General features: G+C 41.2%; 1 long non-coding RNA gene across 2 annotated transcripts in view; it reads right to left on the bottom strand.

Moving 5' to 3' along the window:
- The window catches only part of LOC132243602 (uncharacterized), a 166307-nt gene that overhangs the window by 40743 nt on the left and 101134 nt on the right, over positions 1-24430 (bottom strand). The window contains exons 1-3 of one of the 2 annotated variants that reach the window (XR_009455282.1): positions 4217-4265; positions 2719-2806; positions 538-2637 (exon numbers count right to left, since the gene is read on the bottom strand). This is a non-coding gene — a long non-coding RNA (uncharacterized LOC132243602). Of the gene's footprint in view, positions 1-537; positions 2638-2718; positions 2807-4216; positions 4266-24430 lie in introns of those variants that run through there. The other variant, XR_009455281.1, reaches the window with a different exon arrangement.

Genomic DNA, 24430 nt, shown 5'->3' with positions numbered 1-24430 from the left:
TATTATAATGGAATGACCTATATTAGTTTAAGGCTATAAAACTAAGGGTGGATCATTTTCTCAATTTAGTCCAATCATGATATCAGATGAAGTAGGTTCTTGCCTATGAAGGTTCATGCCTGTTGGAACCAGTTACTCTTAGGTACAGACATTCCATTTTGACTGGTATAAGTGATTGGAAATTGGTCTAAACCCATAACAAAGCAGAAGTTCAGTATGCATAGACTGATTAAAAAATGGTGGAACCAAGTCTAAGATAGGCAGCCTGCATACCCCTCCCTACTAAAGGGTGAATTGTGTGTTCTGTTTGCTACCTGTCTAAACTATGCCGCCTACAAAAAATGGTGCAACTTAGATTGATTCTGTGTTGGGATTTTTGCATGTCTGTACCTAGCCTTTGGTACCATCGTTCAGACTAATGTAGCTAACCATTTCAGAATCCAGTTTGAAAACTTTCACAATAATATTAACTCTAGTCATCTCTCACATGTACAGCTCTTTGATGAAAAAGAATATACAATTTACTTGAAGACTTACCAGCCCCACCATTCTTGAGGATATTTATTTCCCTCTTCCAGGATTTTTCTGGAGCATCTCCAATGCCAATAAAAGAGGATGGGGAGAGAATAAGAGGAGAGAAGATGCTGAGCAAACTATCACTCACTGGCAGTTTTTGATAACATTTCAAAATACTTTGACTTCCCTAGTACCTGTGGTGAAGTAATGTATGCCTGTAGATGTATTCTTGGCTATTTGGATGAAGTACTCAATATATAGCAGGTGACAGTTACAAGTTATTAATTATTATTATTATTATTATTTTACTATGGACATTTTACTGAGCTATATTTATACAACCTAGCTCCATATAGCCTGACTTCCATGTAGCCTACTATCTCCCCTTAAAATAAAATAAAATAAAAAATGTTTTTTTATAAGGTGCTCTGGATCAAGGGCTATAACTAGTTATAACAGTTCCTTCAGAGCAAATGTATAGCTCACATTTAATATCCCAAATGGGACAGGAACATTTGTAGGAACATTTTTCATAAGCAAAAAGGTTTAAACCTTTAATACAGACTTTTAAAACTTGCACAGATTTGGTATTTGGCTGCTCTGTAATGAAAGTTATGGTCAATAAATATCCCAAGGCCAGATTACACTGATCTTAGGTATGCCAGTGATCTAGGAAAAACTCACCTCTGCACAGAAATTATACAAGTACTACTTGGGAAGGTACCAGTTATTCACACTTTGGATCAGGTTCTGATTTAATTTGTCTCAAAATAAATCCAGGATAATTTCAGTGGCTTCACTGGAGATGCACCAGAGTTTCACTATTGTAAATGCAATTGGTTCCCATTTGAAGCTACCAACATATATAGATTTCAATCAAAGTAGGTAAGAAAGCATATACATATTTTGCTTAATATCTGTTAAATGTTATGCATTTCCACAGTTGAACCACTACATTAATCAGAAAAGCTGACATTTCAGGTCACAAAATATTCAAGAGATGATTTAGGTTGATAAATGATTTTGATTAAACAAATGAAATTTAAATAAAAATGGTCTTATCCTGGAACTAATATAATGCAATAGGTTATTACTTGTGGCAGAGAGAGTTTGCAGGATAGTGGTCTCTGAATGTCTCTTAGTGCATTGTTAATCAAGTAAGTTGCTCTGGCCAATTAACTGTGTAAAGCATACCAGCTCCACTCTACTGAAATCAGTGGTGAAGGACTGGGTGCTTACTGTACCTTGGTCAGCTGGCATGGAAGGAAAGAGTAATGGAGTGTGTAGGACCTCTTTCTGATTCTCAGACAAGGCATAATTCAATGTCATAGTTGTGGCACCATTAAGAAAAATCTCTAAAGGGGGTATTGTTAATCTAGAAAATGGGGATTTCTGTTTTTCATCATCTGCAAACTCCCCTCTTTCAAAACACTCCTTAGAATGCCCCTCACACTGGTGTGACGAGGCTTCCCCTGCCTCTTCAGAGAACAGGGAAAGGGATCTGAAAAACTTACTGGGACCAACAAGAAGCCAGACTGACGGAGGGAGAAATACAGCTGCCAGAAGACTGTTTCAGAAGTTACCACTCCTTCCAGTTTGGCATCTCTTGAGTTTGATGCCCTTCTTGGGAGAAAAAAAACCTACAGGAGGGGAGAGGGAGGATGAAGTCCGCAAGCAAGCCAGTGGTCCGGACGGGAGTGCAGGGAAGAGTGACAGAGACTCCAGAGGTGGGGAAGAAGATTGAGATTCAGTCTAAGAGCTCAGAGGAGTTCTAACTGCTGAAAGGGTATGCTGCAGGGCCCATCTACAGTGAGTGCCAGAGTGTGGAGATGGAGGAAGCTGCTGAAAGCAGCTCAGTGGGGAACAGGTTGTTTTTTTCCCTATTATTTCTTTTGTGTTTAGGATATTAACATATCATTGAGAGTGAAAGGACTGATTGAAGTTGAGCTCTCTAAAGATAGGGAAGATCTAAGAAAATAAAGGATAGTGGGCAGCTGTGAGCAAATAGACTGCTCACCCTTCGAGTAGATATTTTTCTTTAGCTTTGATTGAAGTTGTGTATACTGGTAGGGCTTTTCCAGCAAGGAGTATTCCAGAGGCCACAGGGAAAGGAACTTGCATCTAAAACCAAAAAAAGAAGAAGAAATATGAAAACAGAAAGTGCTTAGTGTCCCGGGACTTTGGGGATTGTTCAGTGCTTACCTGGGCAGTGCTGTTTTGTGACTGTTACAGTTCTCTCCCCCATTATAACAATGAGATCTTCTTCTGGGTCCACCTGGACATCTTCCATCTGAAAAATAACACCAAAGGAGATTCTGAGCCAAGGAAAAAAGAGAAGACCAATGAAGAAATAGAACATTTGTTGGTGGCCAATATGTGTGGCTGATATTTGCTGCAATATAAAAACATCTGATTGGTGTTCAGCTAGGGTATAAGGGGAGGTTGGAGCCCTAGGTCAAATAAACTTTATATATCCTTAAAGTAAACTCTCAGCAAGGGAACACCTCTTGGTACCTATATATAAGTTACAACAAGATGCGGCAGGAGAGGGACTGGGTGATTACTGCTACCAAATTCTGCAAGGAAAACATGAGATTCATTGCGAGGCACAGACCAGCCAGGTGCAAGGTCTACAGAGATGTGACAGGGGGCAGCTCTTAGGGCCAGGTCTCATGCCAGCCTGCCCACCTATCTATGGGGCAGTCTTCCCAGTCTCTCCTGCCACGACATTGCTATTCTCAAAATGGGTGGTAAAATGCAGGAGACTGCTCGTTACATGCCCCAATGCTAGGGCGCATTATCTGTGGCTCTGAACCTCCCCTACACTGCAACCCATGCCTCACAGATGGCATCCATGGTGTCATTATGCTCATGGCCTAGAGCCGGACCAAGCTTAGCCCTCACTGTCAAGCCTCTTTCACATACACATTCACTCCACCCTCCTCTCATAAAGGCCTCTTGCACCCCCTCTCACAGGATCTCTCTCTCTCACATTGACAGCTTGTCCCGCCTTACTCCCTCTTGGAGTGGCTCCCATAGGCCAAAGGCCATAGGGTAGAGAGGCCAGCCAAGTTCCTGACCTGGGCCAAGCTTGCCCTGGCACTTCCTGGGGCAGCTTTACATAAACATACATAAATACACACTGGGCCCCCAGACCGATGTACTGGGCTCCCAGCCCTCTGTTGCCCCTTTCTGGGGCTCTACACTTCTCTCAACTTGCTCTCCAGGGGCTTGGCCCATGTGCTGCCCTTCAGGCTGTACCACATCCCTACTCAGCACACCCCCTCTGGGCTGCCCTTCAGGTTGACTCTCAGCCCTACTCAACCCATTTCCAGGCCCTCACTACTACCCCCTCTCTGGGATTACACATCTACCCCCTCCTTTGGGGCTCCAAGGTTTACCTCCCCTGTGGAGGCTCAGGTGGCCACAGCTGTGCCTGGCTCCACCTGGGTCTTACACCCTCTTTGGGCTCAGGTGGTGGTAGCTGTGCCAGGCCCCCTTGTACCCACAGTGTTGTGGAGGCTAGGGGTTAAGGCATCCTGACTCACCTTTCACTGGGGTGGAAACTGGCATGGTATTTCCTGAGGACTCCTGCATCACCAGGAGTCCCACCAGGCCACCAATCCCCAGCAGGGTACAGTTTTAGGCCATGCCCAGGACCAAGAGCCTCTTAACCATCCTCATAAGCTCTTGCTCTTACCTCCTGGTTGTTCCTGCTGCAGCTCAGCTAGGTGATGTTTCTGCCTTCACTACCAGTAGCAAACTGCTGTATTTATATAGGCAGCCAGTGTTTTAAAATGGCTGCCACAATCAAGCACCTGCTGGCTGCTTGACTCAGCCCTTAAAGTGGCAGGCACTGCAAGTATTCTGCCACAAGAGACTTTGATTCTATCCTGCACCCACTGACAATTTGAAGTAGGAAACCCCAGCTCAGAAGACACATCCAGTTTCCACTCTCTTTGGAAAATGATGATCAAATGATCTGAAAGGAAAAACTGAAAAGTTCTGCACTTTGGGCAGCAGCAGTGCATGGGGCAGGAACTGCAGCTATTATTGTGCCCCCCCACACTTAAGGAGGTGCTCGGTGGCACCCCTCCCTGCCCCTAATTACAATACCAAACACAAGTTTCCCATGGGCACATGTGGCTATTATTATATTGAAACTGGTGAAGCAAGGTCAATGTCCAGAATTCTCCACCTGTCTAAACTCATGAGATTCCCTTGACTAAACCATTGCTTGACCTTATTTTTTCTAAGTTATTAAAATATTACCCATCTAATTTAGAGTAATGATTTATTTACTTATATCTTCCTTATATACATTTATTATTATTTCTCTAATAATGGAAATATATAGTTATCTGGATCCTGCAAGTAAACTATTAACTGACAATTACATTAGATAAAATAGTTATCTGTGAATAGTGACATTATATTATAAAAAATCTTAATAAAATAACCTCTAATTATAAATCCAAATCTTAAATTATTTTATGAAACTCATGTTGACATTTAGAGAGGTTACAATAAAAGCAAATTATTGTACATTTAATAAACACAGTTTTTGAAGAAAGGCGTAATGACAGACTGATGACTAACAACAGTGTATAATTCCTCATAAAAGTTAACTGACAATTGAATTTTTAAAATACCAAAATAATTCACCATGATTAACATTACAAGGAAATCTAAAGGCAATTATGACTAATTGCACATTTTTGCAAATATTAAGTCTACTGATTGCAGTCCTAAAATAGGTTAAACATTTGCCACCCTAGACTTCACTATTTCCTAAACAGATGACATGGAAATTAAACAATTATACCTGAAAGGCACATTGCTTGTTCATATATATGACAGAACAGATTACCCAAAGAGGTAGTGGAATCTCCATCCTCAGAGTTTTTTAAGACTCAGCTAGACAGCTTTGGCTGGGATGTTTTAGTTTGGGGTGGTCATGCCTTGAGCAGGGGTTGGACTAGATGACCTCCTGAGGTCCCTTCAACCCATAATTTTCTATGATTCTATGTGGAGTAACAAGGTGATGCATTGTTCTTTTAGTATTAATTTAATCAAAATACTTAGCATTGTCACTATTTAGTATTGTATACAACACAACACATTACAAACCCTTGACCAGATCTCAGAGAAATATTTAAAATAAATGTAAAAATTAAATCATGGGTGAGAACTGGATTCAAATAATAGGATCTAGCTTGTTAGTTTTCAGGAACTATAAACTTTTGCATGCTAAAATCCAGGAAGGTATCAATGATTATCTTTAGGTGCTAGCTTGTGCTGAGAGCTTAAAATACTAATAAGACAGTTCCTGCCCCCAAAGAACTTGCTGTCTGTAGCCCTGCTCCTGCAGTGACATCTTTTTAGTGGTCCTGGGTACCTGCGCTGACTTCACTGAGGCACTATGTTGGCCCACTGGCACCCGTGTATGCAGGATCAAGGCCAAGGTGAGACAACAGTTTAAAATAACAACTGAGAAATAGGAAGAAAAAAAAGATAAAGGTTATAATAAAGTCACATGGTTACTCAGGTATAGTATATATACTCAGGGTGAGATTCTGTGCCCTACATCTAAGTGGTGCAACACAGAACAACAAGCCCAAGGGCTGGTGGTCAGTAGCGTAACTAGGGGTGGGTAAGCAGAACACCAACCCTGGGGACCAATTTAGGAGGGGAACCAAAATTGTCCCCCACCCCACGATGTCCATGCTCCAGCATCAAGAGTGGCCCAACTGTGTTGCTCTTGCCACAGCAGCAATCAGCGCATGGACACTGTGCTGATGTCACTGCTTTCAGAGCAAGAGCCAGGGTGGACAGAGCATGTGATAGAAACAGCAGCATAGCCAGGGACTGTTTTGGGGATCCTAGCATGGGTAAGACCCTTGTGCCCTCCTCCTGCTCCTGAAACTGTGTGTGTGTCCCCCAACCCCACGTTAACCCTCACGGTTTGCCCAGAGTGCAAACTCTGCTTGGTATGCCACTGGCTGGTGCTGCTGAATTGGCCAGGTCTTCCCAATCCTGCACCTGGAGAAGTTCCCAGCAAAATATAGACAGCCCTCGTTCTATCTGAAGTAGGTGGTATCTTATCTTGATCTTTCCCTGCATTTAAATAAAGTGGTTATGTATTTATCCATTTCCCTGTCCATTTCATTCCCTGCTATTGCAAGCTACTTTACCTTCTATAATACTAGATTCTCCGTATTTTCTGATTTTAACTAAGTAAAAATATGATACTAGATGTTCTCCTACTTGGATTCACTCAAAATAAGATAATCACATGTGATTAATTCAATTGCTTTCAACAGAACATGCATACAGTACAAATCTGAGTCAGATATACTGGTAAGATTTTGATAGAGATCTCTCAATTTAATATGGCTCCACTGCATCAAAGAGGAGTGTAAAATTAGTTGCATAGGTTAAAACTAAATAATCTGTTTGCACTTACCAGAGGCTTTACCAAGCAGAAACAACTAAACTATAGATGCATTGCTAGATACAATAATACATATGCACTAGACGAGAAGGGGATTTGGGTTATTTTGCTGCCTTTCATACTTACAGTATTCTATAGCATCGGTCACAGGAAAGGATTAGAAAACTCAGTAGTCTTATGGACTAGTGATGGCTCACATGGACTTAGATGACAGAACCTATTCCACCGAGAGATGGAATACTGACCCAGGCAGATATTTTTTTCCTACTTGCTCATTTCAGAAGTACCCTGGAATATTTAATTCTTTCCTGGGCAATGAGAAGAGATGACCGAAGGGATTTGGGGTTAAACATACGACACACCAGATGGCAGCACTAACAAAAATAGTTCCATTTTCCACAAACTTTGCTCTGCTCTACCTATCTTTGCATTACAGCTCTGACTCTGAGGATGAGGCTAACTTAGTTATTTACTATTATCTCGACCTTGTTGATTCTCAAGTCTTCCCCACAATACCACTGTCATATTCTTGTGCTGTGTTCACATCACTCCCTCCTATTACTTTCTCCATTTTTTTTACTTCATCTGCAACATACAATGAAATAACTTTATCCTCAGCTAAAAAGACCTACATAATTTTGGTACGCTTACCATGCTTCCTTCTGTTATGTCCTTCTCCTCCACCTCCCAGCCTTTCCTAACCTTTGCACCATACTGTTTCTTTAGCGTCTAGTTGTGTAATTTGTACAAAGTCCTGGGTACAATGAGGATGCTGTATTTTGGAATGGGGAGAAGGCTTTGAAAGACACTGCATCTCAGGAAATTGTTTGGAGTAAAAAGCCACCTTTAGGTGACACGAATTTTCCCATTGAAACAGGTTCCCATAATAACAGAAGATACTAACTTGTCAAAGCCAAAATATTTTACAGAAATATATTGGTTTTAACCAATGTCCAGTGACCTTCCTAGCTTTGCGCCAGCTCTCCTGATGGGATGCTGAGGAGGTTGCCAGGATTTGTAGCTATAGCACAGCTCAGTCATACCGACTGCCCTAGCTCTAGGAACACCAGGACTGCCTGCCCTGACTCAGGCTGCACGGCAGGCACTACTGAGGCTCTCAGGGTGACTTCCAGACTCCCAGCCACAGAGCTAAGTCTTGGAAAACTAGCTCACAAGCTCTGAGATTCTCAGCTTAGTCATGACACTCATGGGTTTGGGTTCCTTGTCCCTAACATGTGTAGCAAGATGCCATGGAGAGAGGAACTTAGAAACCGTGGAGGCCTTGACTGAGCTGGAAGCCCTAGAGTTTAGGTTCATTTTAGACTTTTAAAAGAAAATGTTCCAGGAGTATCAAAATGCCATGTGTTCACAAATTTCCTCCTACAAGAAGTTCTGAATATTTCACTTTTTATTCTGAAACAGAACAAATAATTATTTTTTATTTCACATTTCACACAAAACAGATATTCCATCTTTTGATAAGCTCTGTCCATCACAAAGGTACATATTATTTATACATTTCAGTTCATTTTTTCTCTTCTTAACGGAATCACCTTCTACAAGCCAGTCAGAGCCCAGAAGCCATGTTCCACATTATTATGTGCACACACATCAAACAATAAATGATGTATGGGGATGCAACGTGAATAACAAGCAGTAACCCAATTCTATTTTTTTAAATCTGATAAAATAATGGTTTTAAAAGAAAGCAATTATCCAACCAGACCAACGTGCTGTTTGGAGATAATAGACAAATCGTATAACAGAGGGAACTGTTACATGTCAAAAACCAAATCTGACAGGGACATGGAAATGACCATAACACAAGAGATTAATAAGCTATTTATTGTCCAGCACTCCGTCTTACACATCTACTGTTGTCAGATGATTTGGAGGAAGGTATAAAGCCCTTATAATTTACCAGACTATAAAATCATAATTTTAAATATTTATTCTATTCAATAAAATAAGGATATAAGACTACATGATGAAATAGAAAATCATTTAATTCTGTGTAATCACAGATATTTGCTGCTTTTCTTGCCCTGGGTGACCAGTTCTTTGGGATGCTTTTGGTATGAATGGAACTACATAATCTAGTTCTTTTTTCTTTCATTGTATATAGTCTACTGTAATACATCTGAAGAGGATGGTTCTTAGCATAAATTGACCAATTTAAAAAATAAAAGAAAGTACTACAAAAATCACACAATATAGAAATTACTTATGGAACCCACTGCCAGAAAATGCTAAGCGAGACAAATAGCTTAGTCAGCTTAATTAACAGGCAGCCATATACTGAATAAGAATGACACGTGTCCTTACATTAGATATTACTAGGACCATTGATCATTATGCTTCAAGACCTAAGGTCATCTCTAAATAGGATCAGGGTAACACTGTTTTCTCTTTATTTTGTGCTGCCCCCAGTACTGACTACTATGAGGAAAAACAAACCAAACTCTGGATCTTTTTTATTTTTTGGTCTGAGTTGCATCTCTTCACTAACAGAAAAATAGTGACATGGTTATTTCAAGGACTTCCTTTGCAAAATCTGCAAAGCCCACGGGCATGTCCACTTACACGACTAATTAAAGAAATAGTGTTTATATGAAAACATGAAATAATAAGCAATTTAACACTAACAGACATTTTGGAGTGACCACACTGTGTTAGCTTAGCATTACATATGGCTGCAAATAGTAGCCCCTGTTTTATGTATGCTGTGGAGGCTGTAAGTCAAGTATGCATCTGGATGTATACTTTTGTGCGAGGATTTCAGACCTGTTGAAAAAACAGCTCCACAATGTTGCATAAATCACATAAGTGACAGGTTTCATTTACATTTTCACACTTGTATTTTGTTTTCATTATTCTTTTTGGTTTTTTTCTTGGCTAATCAGAGTAAATCACATTTCAAAGCAATAAGATAATTATCTGCATGTCAAATTAGCTACTTTGGATTGAAAGACCATTGCTGTTTAATTTTCCCCATCTTTAAAGTAGATCAGTGATCCCCAGATCTTTTATATAATTTCTTTGTGAACATCAGGTTATGATAAGTTACTTTTTGAACCACTGCTTAAATGCAATTTATTTTACATAAGATTTGCATAATAAAATGGCATTTTAGATAACTCTTTCAAATGGCAGATAGTAATTCTCTGCAGACTTCATTAAATCACACTTTTCATGTTAAATTAATGTCTCAAGTTAATTTTGGAATAAAACAACCAAATATATAATTACTTTGTTTGTGATAAATATGCACTACTTTGCTATGATGTTATAAAGTAGCATTGTATTTGAAATCTGTGTGTATACCATTCAAACACAATTCAGTGAGGTTTCAAGTTACTGTAATAAGCTAGGTACAGATGTTACACATATCTCATGTTAAGCAGGTAGAAAGTGCTCTAAAGCTGTAACTGAACAGACATTCATTCTTAGAATGCTTTAAAAATGATGGACTGTGCTCTAAGTTAACCCTCAATGGATGTTTATGAACCTAAAGCACTTTCTGTTAGAATGCTTTATCGAACGTTTGTGTCAGATCCCATCAAGGATTAATTTATAGTGTGATTACTGCCTTCCCAGGCAGCATTGCACAGTGCTACACTTTAGCCTCGGGCAGAGCTCATTTGCTCTGCTTCAGCCCTGCCCTGCCCCAAGTCAGTGACAGCCTCTGATCCCAGCCCCGTACGCATTCTGGTGGGTTGGGGAGTGGGGGAAGGGAAGGGAAGGGGGGCGGTTCTGTCCCCATAGCTGCTCTGGTCCCACAGTATGCCATAGCTCAGCCAGGGGAGGGGGCAGCTGCCCTTGCCAGGCCACACCACAGCCCAGCCTGGGCAGGGGGCTGCAGGAAGAGGGGCTTGAAGTTTCCCCCCACCTCCCTCACTGCTTCTGACAGTCGCCAGCTGAAGGAGGGTGGGGGCAGGGCTGGGGAGAGAGGCCACTTGGGCAGCCTCCTAGGAGGCATGCGGGAGCACCACCAGTGGCCAGTGCAGGCAGGCTCCAAGCCCCACCACTGAACAGTGAATGTCTTTTCAGTTTGCTCATGCTTTAACTTATAGAGCTTTAAGTAAAGTGCAATAGAGTGCTTTCACCAGGAGCTTTTTGAATGTCTGTACTTAGCCATAGTTATTTTGTACTGTGCTGTTTCCCAAGATACAGAGAAACCATGACCCAATTGGGCTTCTTTGGAAGATGATTTCAGCTTTATCAAGATAAAATCAATATAAAATCATCCACACTATACAACACAATGTATATTAGTATTCAGGGTTAAAATTCCTTGCTTATTCTACTTGTACTGTGAAACTACTGCAAGAGCATTATCACAGGCAGGGGTCCAGTTGTGCCAAGCTCTGTACAATGAGATAGTAAGAGACTCTGATTGGCCTAAAAAGTTTGTATTACAAATAGACAAGACAGATACATGATAGGAAGAAGGGAGATTGTTTTCCCCAATGAGGTATGAAGAATGACCTCAACAAGAAATACGAGTCATTTGAGGTAGAACCCAGTTTTTCACATTATAAATGCCTGTACACACAAGACCCTTTTCCCTTTCTTTTCTTAATTAAAACAAAAGATCCACAGCTGAAATACAGTGCTTCAAACATGTAATATAATGGTTGCAAACCATGAACAATTACAAGACTCAGGCTGTGTTAGATCACTTCAGGAAATGGTCAGCTGTTAAGTCCCTGGTCAAATCAGAACATAGCACAATTTCTGTTTAGCTAGTTTCAAGTTTTTAAGAACCCTGGTTCATATGATTATTTCCTGTTTGACCACATAGATCCCTCTTTCCAATTTCTTGCATTGTATTTCAAGTATGCAAGGCCCACCCACATAGATTTGTGGTTATAAAGAAGCAGATACCGCTGAATAATTTTCAATTATAAGTTTTATAGGTAAAACGTATTAAGATCCCCCTCCCTTATAAGTAATTCCTTTAGCAAGCTGTTGGTTCAACACCAATAATTCAATGAAGACTCAAAGCAAGGAAGGATTCAAACTGGAATTTGAAGATGTTATGTTACCTTTTGACAACCATCTTTAATATTTTCATTCCTGTAACAACCTGAACCTTCAAACCCTGGCCAGGGCTTGGGGCAGAGAGCTGGTGCCCCAAGGCCCCATCACAGTGTGCTGGATGTGCTGGGTGTCTCGGAGGCTAGGGGTAACAGTCAGCCCTCCACTTCACTGCGGAGAAGAAGCAGTGGCCAGGAGCGCAGGTGGCATCCTTATCTGGAGCAGGGAGCAGGGCTGGTGAGTTGAGGGAACCCCTTACCTTCCCTGGGGAAGCGGGACAGCAGCAGGGAAGACATTGGGATCCTAAGGATCAGCAGAGCTCCAGGACGAGGGTCCCTGGGAGCTTGGGGTGCAGGCTGGTGCTCGGAGCAGGATTGGTGAGCCGAGAGGCATGTAGGGTGCCTGGCCAGTCATCTGGAGCAGGGGTTTAGAGCAACGACCCCTGGGAGCTGCCTGTGCTGCTGACCCTCTGCCAATGACTGTCCCAGAGGTGACTCAGTCCTGTCCCTTATTCTGCCACTGATTGTCATTGGATGGAGTCCCTGAGCTTTGTGCTTGGGTCATGCTGATTGCTGCAGGAACCTACTCCGTTTCTTGTTGCTTGCCTTTTGGTTGCCATGGAGGGTCACCCTTCAGTCCCTTTGCGGGGTTGGGGTTTAATACAATTGGATTGCTGAAGACCAGAAGAGCTTAACCTGTTGCAGTCTGTCACTTATTGGGAAGCCTGTTGGAGCTGCTGGGAGTGACCACCTTGCTTCCTTGTGGTAGCATCTCAGCAGTGGCTGAAAGCTGCCAGTTACCCTACCTGTGGTTCTTGAGTCTAGGGTTGACTAATGCATTCCAGTTTATTTCGTGATTCTGGTTATCCTATTTAAGTTCACTTGTAAATAACCTTTCCTATTATTCTTGTTTTGTAAATAAAGTGTAAATAGTTAAATCAGTTAAGTGTTAGACCTTCTTGGGATCACGGGTTGCTTTGTGGGGAGCAGGGGCCAGCTGGGAAGTAAATTGGTGCTGGCCGGAAGCCCTGCCCCACTCTCACCACACCATCCCTGATATTGGGCAGGGGTGACAACTATTGGGCCACCAACCAGGTTACAATCAAATAGGCCCTATCTTGCATTGTGAAGTAGAAACTCATGGTGGTTAGGGCTCTGGGTGTTGTGGGTTTGGATCTCCTCAGGTCAATAAGATCCTAAATCTGGATTTTCTTCTTCCTGCAATGTGATTTAACTACTAAGAAATATTTATAATGGGGGGAGGGAGGGAATAGCAAGCACCACTATGCCTAACTCCTGCCAATTTTATTTTGAAAAGAATTGGCTGGCACTGTATTTTGTCACAATCTTGTTGTATATGTTACACATGTTTCAAGAACACTTCCTGGATGAAATGCCCCAGGGGACTGAAGGAAAGGAACACCAAGTTTCTAGATCCTTGGCATGGAAGACATCAGGCAGTCAAGCTGTCAGTCTTAGCTGCCCAGACTAAGGCATTTCTGGGCATGACAGAGGCAGAGCTCTAAGAGCCTAGAGAACTTCTAAGATCACCTAGGCCAGTGGTTCTAAACCAGGGGTACATGTACCCCCAGGAAGTACGTGAGATATATTTCATACATTGTCTAACACAGGTCAAAGGGCCTAAAAAAATTAATTTCCCATTGAAAGGAGGTACATGAAGTCTCACTCTGAGACTAAGGGGTATGTTGACTAAAAAAGGTTCAGAACCGCTGATCTAGGCTCTTGTGCAAGATATGCAGGGACATTAGGCAGGAGCTGAGCCATGTTTTTTTTTAATTTAATCTAATTCCCCGGTTCTGCCCAGTGCTGCCTTAAGCACATATGTCCTTTACTGCGTGTCACCCTTGGCACCTAACTCAAAGTTCTGGATTCTATTCTGAAGGCCAAACACGGCAGGAGCTTTGGGTATTTTTTAAAAACCTAAATTCATAACTGGTTATCTGAGTTTAATCACATCTATTCATTACCCACACAACAAAAGACAACAGATCAGCCATTTTCAGATGCATTAAAAAGATTAATGAGGTTTCAGATGTAATTGTCTGATACTGCTCTAAGAGCATATGGATACCACCCTTATTATTATCTGTACTCAGTATCAACTGCAAACCTATTACCAAAAAGTATTACCAAAAGTACACAGAATACTGCTAAAGAAAAGGAAACTGAGAGAACAGAGTAAAGGCACTTAAAACTGTCTGACAGGATCTACAGTGAAAAGCCTAGCTTTTTAAACTCTTGGGCGAGGTAGAAACAGTCAAAAAAACCTTAGGCTGAATCGATTCAATCTTTTCAGGTTAGTCTAAGCTGCGTAGATTGAACTGCTATGCAAACAAACAGACATTTACTTTTGATTCTGGAAATACAGCTACATGCCTGCAGTTGCCCAAGCCAAATGCTGGGGGGCACTAGAGCATGCCTCCCTTCTTAGCTGGAGCAGACAGCTTGGGCTAAGGCTAGCCTACCCACCCTATAAGGGAGAGTTTGCAGGGAAGATGCAAAGCATCCTGGGATGCTGGGGGATTATGTGTTAACTTGAATCTGAAGGGAATCTGGGACAGAAGTTCAATAAACTGATTTAACCTAAATCAGTTAAGTTTGATACTACATCCATCTAGATTTATCTTAAACCAGTTTCAACCATTTTGAAAGCGGTTGATGTAAACTGAATTTCTGGACTAGGGACAGACATTACACATAGACTGGTTTAAGTGATCAAAAATTGGTTTAAACCTGCAATAGAACAGATGTTCAATGCACATAAACCGGTTTGAAAAATGGCTAAAACCTGTTTGAGATAAACCTGGATGAATGTAGTATCAGACTTAACTGATTTGGCCCAAACTGGTTTATGCAATATCTGTCACAGACCCCTTGCTGGTTTAAGATAAACAGGACACCCACTGCATCTCTGCATGCTCTTTGGACTGGACAGGGCTCTCTGCTCCACAGTAGGGCTGGCTCCTCCCCTCTGCTTCCTGGCTGCAGCTTAGCAGAGACTTGTAGGCACAGCAACATCTGCCTGGTTTCCCCTGGTAAGCAGGGATTATTCCCCCCTCCCCTCTGCCTTATGCAGACACCTCAGCATTAGCTAGCAGACCACATGCTGGCTACAGTTCATGCTGAGAGATGACCAAGGCAGATAGGCTTTTTGGAGCTAATCAACAAGTAGGTTTATGTCCTTCCTTGGAAAAGCTGTTTAAGAAGAGCTGTTTGCTCTCTCCCACCCCCCTCACCACTCCCTGCTAAACAGGAATTCCCCCCTCCCCTCTGCCTTGCAGAGAGGTGTCTGTGTATTAGCTAGCAGACCACATGCTGGCTATGGTCCGTGCTGAATCAACAGGTTGAATCAACAGATTAGCTGGTAATGTCCCTCTGTTGTTTTCTTAATGGGGTGATAAGCACTGAGTTAGAAGGTGATAAACACTGTTACCAATTCCCTGGTGGGCTAATCAGAGTGTCCTGCCAGAGCCTGGTGATGCCTCCAGCTCAGATCAGTGCTATGCAAGGGAAGGGAGGGCTGCTCTAGTGCCCCCCGGTTTCTAGTCTGAGCCACTGCAGGCATGTGCCTGCATGTCTGGGATGTCTGTGCAGTTACAGAGTGATTTAACTTAGCCAGCTTAGACTAACCTGCAAAGATTGACTCAATTCAGGCTCAGGCTTTTTGAATGTCTGTCCCTAGTCCTGTTCTGTTACAGATTTGAACCGGTTTCCAATCATTTATACTACTTTATGTGCAATTTCTGTTTCTAGCCTTGGAGAACAAGCGTAATTGGTATGGTGACAAACTTCAGGCCCTAACTGAACAGAGCACTCCAAGTACCAGTTTAAGTTTAAGCATATGCTAAGTCTCATGGAAGTCAAGGAGGCTTGTTAATCATCTTCAAATAGCTAGGAACTAGTACATGGATGCGACTTAAGGATATGCCTAAAGCTAAACATTCACGTAAGTGTTTTGTTGAATAGAGATGGCAGCATTTGCCAAAGCCATAGGCACCAACTTTGTTTTTTGCTGGTGGGTGCTTGCAGCTGTAAAAAAAATAACACACTAAAAAAACAAAACAGAATGGCACTTTACTTTTAACTTGGTGCTTTCCTGTGCCGAACCCCATGCATGCCTAGACAAGGCAGTGTGTGACTTCTACCCAGCTCTACAGTGTCTGTAAAGATCAGGTGCTTTAGTGGGGCTTTTTTGGTGCTTTTATCTAATAGGTGATTGAATCACGTTTAGCTAAAATCTCCAAAAAGCCCCACTAAAGCGCCCAATCTATATAGATGCTGCAGAGCCAGAGTGAAGTCACATGCTGCTTCTTCTGGTAATGTGTGTGTTTTGTTTTGTTTTTTAGCATTTCTAAGCATGGCTTCATGAGTGCTGAGCACCCTTTTTTTTTTTTTAGTGGGAGCTTGAGCCCTGGAGCACCCAGAGTTGGTGTCTATGGCTGAAGCATCTGCATGGATGAGTCAGGGTCTAAATTAGTACATAAAAGAACCTTGAGAGAAAATTGACCACACTATATGCTAAATGTTCAACTGGCATCAACTTTGTCTCTAAGCTTATCAGATGGCTGTATCAGAAAATGTAATTCCTTCACTGAGTAACAGCCTGGTTACGAGTCTCACTTTTGTGGTTGACACAGGTGACTAGTCCCCTAGAAATCAATGGGAGTCCTGACTACTGGTCTGAGCCCTGATAGGACTGAGTGCCAAGTTATTAAAATATTTTTTCAACTGCTACCAATTTTTTGTGTGATCATAAAGGTCCTTATTTATTTGATTGACGAAAGTAGAAAAGGAGATGGTCCAAGCGAGAGCCAGAGAGCACGCATATTACTGAGCAGAGTCCCTGAGCAGCATCCATTTGTGAGCGCAAGCACTTCTCAGCTGGATGAGAAGGCTGATTATAGACTGCATGTGCAATTGGGCAACACAAATTCCTTATTTTTGGTTGCACAAGGGGCTTTGGTCGCACTGCTGAAAATAAACGGGTTTTTTTTGTATACACAATTTTGAGGGTCATTGCCTATAAATTGCTGTAAATGCTCTCTCTGGGAATCTAGGCTTATTTCCTTGGCCACGAGTTTCTATTTCACAGTGCAAGATAAGGCCTATTTGCCACTATTGCCCATCACAATGCAATCAGCCGCTGTTATTATCATCAGTTTATTCATTCCTCTGTAGCATATTGCACAGTGCTCAAGTTCAATAAAAAGCCGTTTATTCTAAGAACGACTTGTTTGTTGATTTGGTTTTCTTTTTTTGTAAACAGTCAATGTGGGAAGAACATATTGGTAGGTAGTTGGGCTACAGTAAGTACAGTTTCATCTCTTAAATTGATGGGACTTCTAAGGGCTTCTCTTATCTGCAGCTAGACCCAGAGTCCTAGTCTCTCTCCAGGATAGGATTAATTCCCATTCTCTTTGTGCCTTCATCAGTAGGAATAACTTACTTACCAGGAGAAATAGGGTAGAGAATTTGGTCACTGTAGTTCTTAGTCAAGTAGTATTCAGAAGGACTGCAGAAATGGGGGCCAATGAGAAAAAACTTGAATGCATGTAGTTCACTTATATTAAAAAAATAAGCATTTATGGTAGCATAATTGAGCACAGTATGGTTTCAGGGTAAGTCAGATCCCTTACTGTACAAATTCAAAAGCGTAAGCTGGCTTTCCCATAGCTACACCTACCATCAGACTTTTCATACCTCTTTCCTTATTGTAGCATTGGAAGTACTTCAGGGACTGTGCTAATACATTGAGGGGCACCTTTCTAATAAGCCAGTCTAAATAGCAACAACAATAAAATCAATAAGCATTATACTACTGCGTGATGCAAAAGGGGATCATTTCATTATGATGATAAAAAAGTCAATACACATTATAATATTATATGAAGGGGGACATCTCCCATTACTATCTGCAGAGGAATCCAGCATGCACTGTGGTATGATAGTAAAGGGAAATAATTACAGTATATGTTACTGTCCAGCAGCCAGTCAGTACTTTATGACAATCTTTAAGGTTGACACATTACAATGCATTGTTTTTTAAAGACTATGTGCATTACATTGCAAAATGAGAGGGGATTCATTATGCAGCAAATCCAGAAGAAATATTAAAACTGATATGGATAGTAGTGAAAGCAAGACAATAATTATGAGCTAAGGCTTCCAGGGCAATATAGTTATTTTAACAGAGCTTTCGTTACTTAATTTCCTTGTTTATTTTTTTTAATATACATAGCCTACTCAAGAGAATGATGGTTTTTCCCTTTCATTTTAAACCATATTTTCTTTCTAATTCATTTGCCAGTGCTCATGCACTGGCACATCATTAGCAAACCCACAATTTAAGGCTTGTAAAAGTTAAAAATAATTGCATTGGTTTAAAAATGTTTGGTTCTTAAATTATATTGCTCTAATAAAATAAAAACCTAATTTTGAATGTGGGATGAGCATATTAAATATTCTACAATTGTTTTATTTATTCAGTACATTTGTTCAATAAAGCAAGCCTCTTTCTTTAATTAAACACATTTTATATTTTCATTGCCATTGCATAAAAGCTGAAGGACACAACAGGGAATGCATTACTGAGCCATTATACACATCCCAAGTGATTGAAAGCACTTAGTTTTATCTCGTACGTCACAATGTACTGGAGAAATGGGATGCAATTATTATTATTAATAATAATAACAATTACTTATATAAACTGTGCATCTAAGCTGAAAGACTCAAATTTACTTCAATGGGTCTTGGCTTAGCCTGTTTTTACAGGAGTGCAGCTAACTCTGCAAAATCTTTCTTAGATTGATCTCTACACTCCTGAGCCACCCAATAAAGCCACTGGGTAGAGCAGGCATCATGGTTTTCTCTTCTCTACAATGGACAGAGGTCAGTGCAATTTCCACCTATGTTCTGTCCTACACCTGCAAAAGAAGACCCTTAGTGCTTGTGACACATAGAAGTTTGCACCCCAAAATGCTGTTTTTCATCCTTTCCCTGTACAGAGAAGTACTGAAAGGCAAACTTCTGCATCATCAGCCTCTTTCAAATGTTTGGATTTTGTGATTTTCTCTGTTTGGAAAAATCTTTTTTAATTCCTGCTCTTCTAACACCAAATCTAGGCACCTTATTTCTCTATCTGTTGTCCCAGCCCTCTCTCTTTTAACTGGTAGGCCTCTTTATCCTCTGACAAGATCTCTATTCTATTTTCAATGTCCATAGAAATGTCCATAGTATCTACAGATGGAATTCAACAATTCAGTTGTGCTTCTCTCCATTTCTCTATTTTGCCAAATCTCATCATGCAAGTAGACCTGACAAAAATGTGTTGCCCATTTCCCATGACCATATTTTCTCCATTCCTCCCACCCGATTTTTCAGTAGTGTGTGCTTAGGTGGTGTGGTATAAAGGTGAAAAAACTGTCACTAGCCCTACCTAATCAGGTCACTAGAGTGTAGGGCAACTGGTAGGCATATGAGAATGGAAAATAAAAGATAATTCCAGTTAAGTGATAACATGGCTTTGGTTAAAAGGAGAATCTCTTAAAATGTCTGTCTCACACTTAAATTAATTCCTGCTGTGCTCATGTAAACAAGTCCTCCAATTAGGTTAGTTTTTGCCACTCATCAAAAATCTTCCTGTATGTAAAATTTGCCTGCACTGGTCTTCTTTGGTTCTAATGCTACTGCTCTATTGATTACTATATTTCAGCACTAATCGGACTTTTACAAAGTACAGTGAATAGATTACAGCTGGGCCAGGAGGCAGCCAAACATCAATTATTAATATAACAGTGCTGGCCTTTACCATGTCTGTATTATTTACCTTGGGGAGTTTAGAAACCTGCTGAATAATGTTCCTTCCCTGGAAATTAATCATTTCAAAATATTTGTTTCTACTGAAAACACAGACCATACTAACAACACATACTTCTAGCAAATACACACATCCTGTTAAAATCTCTCATAATCTAGGAAAATGTGGAGCTCTTCTTCAGAAGGAAGGAGACTGGCATATCAAAAGACAAAGCTAATTTTCTTCACTAAGAACAGAAGAAACCGGTTAGTTTAAGGTGAGTTTGCAAAAAACATATATCGCTTATTGTTATTGCTGTCACCCCTTGTTAGCCTCCATAGGTAGCCAATATTTGGGGCTTTATGGGTTGTTTCAATTAGTAGGAAAATTGGTGTCTTGATCTGTATTTCTTTGGTGCAATCTCATTTATTTACAAAGAATGTGTATAATATCTTCATTTCCTGAGCTTAAGATTTTGTCATCCTGAGTGGCACGGTGCAGGGGAAAGCCGTATGCGGGGAAGTGGTGGTGGTACTGGCTGCTGCTGCCTCAGTACAAGTTTCCCAAATATGGGCTGCTGCAGTTGCAAGGGTTCCCCTTCTATCACCTCCTCTGAACTGGTGTCCAGGGCTAGGGCCCATAGCTGGTGGCAACCCAAGAACATATTTTTACTGACCATCTGCAGCCAACCTGGAACGTAATGTTATTTGCTCGAGAGTAACTTCTAAAAATTGACCATTCTTCTTCTCCTTCTCCCCCTTCTGCAGATCTATTGGATTTGTTCAACAAACCCACCCCCTGTTTTACAATCATTGAGTTTAAAGCATGGTCCTTTCCTCCCATTTTAGCAGGACCTATGGTTAGGCTAGGCAAATGGAATCCAGCATACATTCTCTGGTGCCGGTAAGTCTTCAAATTAGGGTTGAGATGCAGCTCAAAGAATGCTTTTGGTCTGTGTTGGTCCTCTCTACAGAGGTAAATTTTCTCCCTCTAAATAAATACTAGGTTCAAAAGCTGTTATCTCTGTAATAAATAAATGAATAAATCACCCCAGCTGATTCTGTACATTTCAACTGTCTTGTGATCAAGCACCCAATGCAAAATAATTAATTAGTGAGGCACTTACAACTATGATTGGAAGCATCCATCATACCACCAAAGTCAAATGAATTGCCATCTCTAACATCCCCTCAGTATTTTGGCTCAGAATATCAGGCAATATATTAAGACACTTACTGCTACAAGTTAGTAAATTTGTTCCAGGACTATAAAATGTAAATTCCATCATACTACTCCTGCTAGAGTACAGCCCTCACATTTGTCATTATGGAGAAAGATGCTTTTACTGAGGGAGCCCTGTGAAATTTGTTCACAGTAGCCATTTACAAAAGTGTTAATGTAGCTTTTCTCTGCTTGACTGAGAGACTCACCCTGCTATTCCACTGTATGCCTGTTATCTGCTCCTTCAGTATTTATTGACTAGCAAATTGCCTGTCAAGAATGCTGGGGCGGGGGGAAGTGGGGATGAAACCCTATGTCTGGCCCTGTGCCCACCCACCCTGCCACTCTGGGTTCAGCTCTACTCCATCCCCCATCCCTGGTCGTTTTGGGTGCGACCCCACTCCACCCTCCTTCCCTCTGCTCTGGGTCCAGCCCTGGCCTCACTCTATTGGCCCTCCTTGCTGGTCGGAGTCCAGCCCAACTCCACCCCCCTCCCCAGTCACTCTGGGTGTGGCCTTGCTCTACCTTCTCCCCCACCACTCCACGTCCACCTGGTCCATGTCCAAGTCCACCTTCCTTCCTCCCTGCCCACCACCTCTCCCTTCTTGCAGGCTGTTCTGGGGGCATCAGGGCCAGGTGGCAGGGGGGCACTGCCACTATGACCCCCCCTTTGCTCTCAGGCAGGGAGGCATGCGGAAGCCCCACCACTTGGGTGGCCGGGGTGTGTTCACTGCCACCACAAACTTCCCTGGCAGTGGCTCAAGCTTGGGCCCACACACCCAATTGGCACCTGCCCTCTTGGTGGCACATGTGCAGTTGGCTAAAAGTGTTATGGACAGACAGACAGACAGACAGACAGACAGACTAAGCCTTTTATTATATTAGAATTTTTCAGTCATAAAGTCCTAAACACTGGAGCAGAAATTTAATAGTTATGTGCCTGGGATAGAAACTTTGGGCTTCTGCCCTGTGCTCAAGAGGAAAAGGAGAGCAAGGCCCATCTAGAATCTTACTTGATTCATGCCCTCTGCTAGTACCCCTGTGGGTATGAGTTAACTGAAAAGGAGGAAGCAAGGGGAAGACAGGGCTCCATTTATCACCTTCTTTCTGCTTGAACATGCCAGTCTGAACAAACTCTCCCAGGCTTACAGTGTCACCACTCCAGTATGGATAGCTATGGACTTCCAAGAGGAATTATGGATGAGGTAGCTTGAGCCTTCCTTCCAATGTGCTTGAGTGTTTTAAAGGGTACAACCCTGGCCTGAATGTACTAATATTCTAGAATCAAAATCCTTTTTGTGAGTCACTGTTTTGGCTTCCCAATACAGTCACTTTTTCTGTAGTTGAGCCCAGATTCCTCGTTCCTAGACATATAATTTTGCATTTGGTTTTACTGAAATGCAGTTAGTGCAAATAGGCTGAGCTTACCAGATCCCTTTGTATAACTGTTCTGTCATCATCATGATATACCATTGTCAGTCTGCATGTCAACTGCAAAATTTACCAGCAGTCAAATTTTATTTACTTTCAGATCATCAACAAAACGTATTGAATACCATCTGGTTTAGTATCCCACCCTGATGAATCCCAACACAAACACTTTCATTTATTGATGATTTCCCCCTACAGTTTAAGATGTGTCACTTAGCCAGTTATAAATATACTTAACATGTGCTTTACTAAGATTGTTTAGTGCTAATTTGTTAATCCGAATAGGAGCCCCAGTAAATCAAAGGCCTGTATAGTTAACATCTATGTAGTTAATTTCATCAACCAAACTTGTAATTCATCCAAGAATGAAACAAGATTGTTTGACAAGTCCTATTTTTGATAAAACCATACTGACTAGCCTACACTTTATTCCATCCTCTAATTTGTTGTCACTTTTTCCTGTATTTTTCTGGAATAGATGCCAAACCATCAAGCCATACAAGTTAGCCAGATCAGTCCACCTGATGTGTTTGAATGGTGGCTCAACATTAGTTGAGACATTTCTCCAGTAACATCAGCAACCGTCTCAGCTAAATCAATGTGTCACGTTCCTTTTCTTTCTTAACAACTCCCTTTCATAACACATTTACTAAGGTTCCAGAGGTAGAACAAGTTGGACTGCTGCTCCAAATTCATGCAAAGCCTGACCCCCAATGAACCCAGCTGTAATGGATACCTAGTCACTGGGGCTGAGGAGTCAGAGGCAAGAGGATGAGATGAACCTCCATCACTCCACTGGTTCCAGAAATGACTAGCCCATGCTATCCCCGTGGGCTGGTATGCTCAGAACCTTTGACTTTTTTGCATGCTCCTTCCCTTGAGATACCCCGTCATTGGAGGCTAGTGGCCAGAGCTAGTCAAATGTCTTTTTGATACTTTTTTTCTCATTTCCCAGAAAAATGATTTTGAAAACTTGAGCTGTTAGAAAAAGATATCTTTGTTTTATGAAGACTTTTCTTTGCCTCCAAGCAGAGATGAAATCTACTCTGATTCAAAAAAAGTTGAAATGCTCTTTGTTCCTGGCTCAAATGAGAGACTAAACTGCATTGTAGAACACCCCTGATTTTTTTTACAAAGAGACAGAGATAAGGGATGTCTTTGTTGAACTGTTAAAAGGAAATATACTGTGAAAACAGAGTGTTTAAAAAGACAGCTATGAATATTCACATCCCCACATAATGGAAAAAAAACACCTTTATTTCAAGATACAGGTAGCAGCCTTGTTATATCTTGAATGGAAATAATGGTATTAATGGCATTTTTTTCTTGCAAACAGAATCTTCTCATGAATATATATTTACATTCCAATAGAAATCTGCCTGTCATCGGAGAAGGGAATTCATGAGCTTTAATAGCATCTTCAGACAATTTGATGGTTTTGTACTTTCTCAAGTAAACAAATTCATATTAGCATATGAATGTTATCCTTTAACTTTCTCAGCCTCTTACTGGGCACTTGGTTGTATTTTTAGTAGCTTATCTGTGGGTTTTGTCCGTTAAGAAGTTGATCTGGTATTATCTTTGATGTCTGCTTGAAAAAGTAATTTTTACCTGTTTGCATATCAGGAAGCTAAAAAAATTGCTTAATAATGTCTTATGCCAGTCTAAAGTGTGCAAAAAGAATTTAAAAACTGGGCTTGCCTCTCTATTACAACTTGAGTTCTTGGAGAAAACAAAGAGCGATGGTAATAGCTGTCAATGGCAAGAAGACATTTGGATCTTTATTATGGGCTGCATCCTCTTCATTTTGCATACATCAGTAGAGCTGGCTAGAGTTCAGAATTTTCTATTTTGCAAAAATATTTGACATTTGGGTTTGTTCTGAATTGGAACAGAAAGAAATATTTTCAGAATCTCCTGTGAAATGGAAATTCCTCTAAAATACTGAGG

The sequence above is a fragment of the Alligator mississippiensis genome, chromosome 10 (genome assembly GCF_030867095.1).
Source record: "Alligator mississippiensis isolate rAllMis1 chromosome 10, rAllMis1, whole genome shotgun sequence".
Classification (NCBI taxonomy): Eukaryota; Metazoa; Chordata; order Crocodylia; family Alligatoridae; genus Alligator; species Alligator mississippiensis.
The sequence above is the reverse complement of the archived record's forward strand: the minus strand, read 5'-3'. Positions and strand labels throughout refer to the sequence as shown.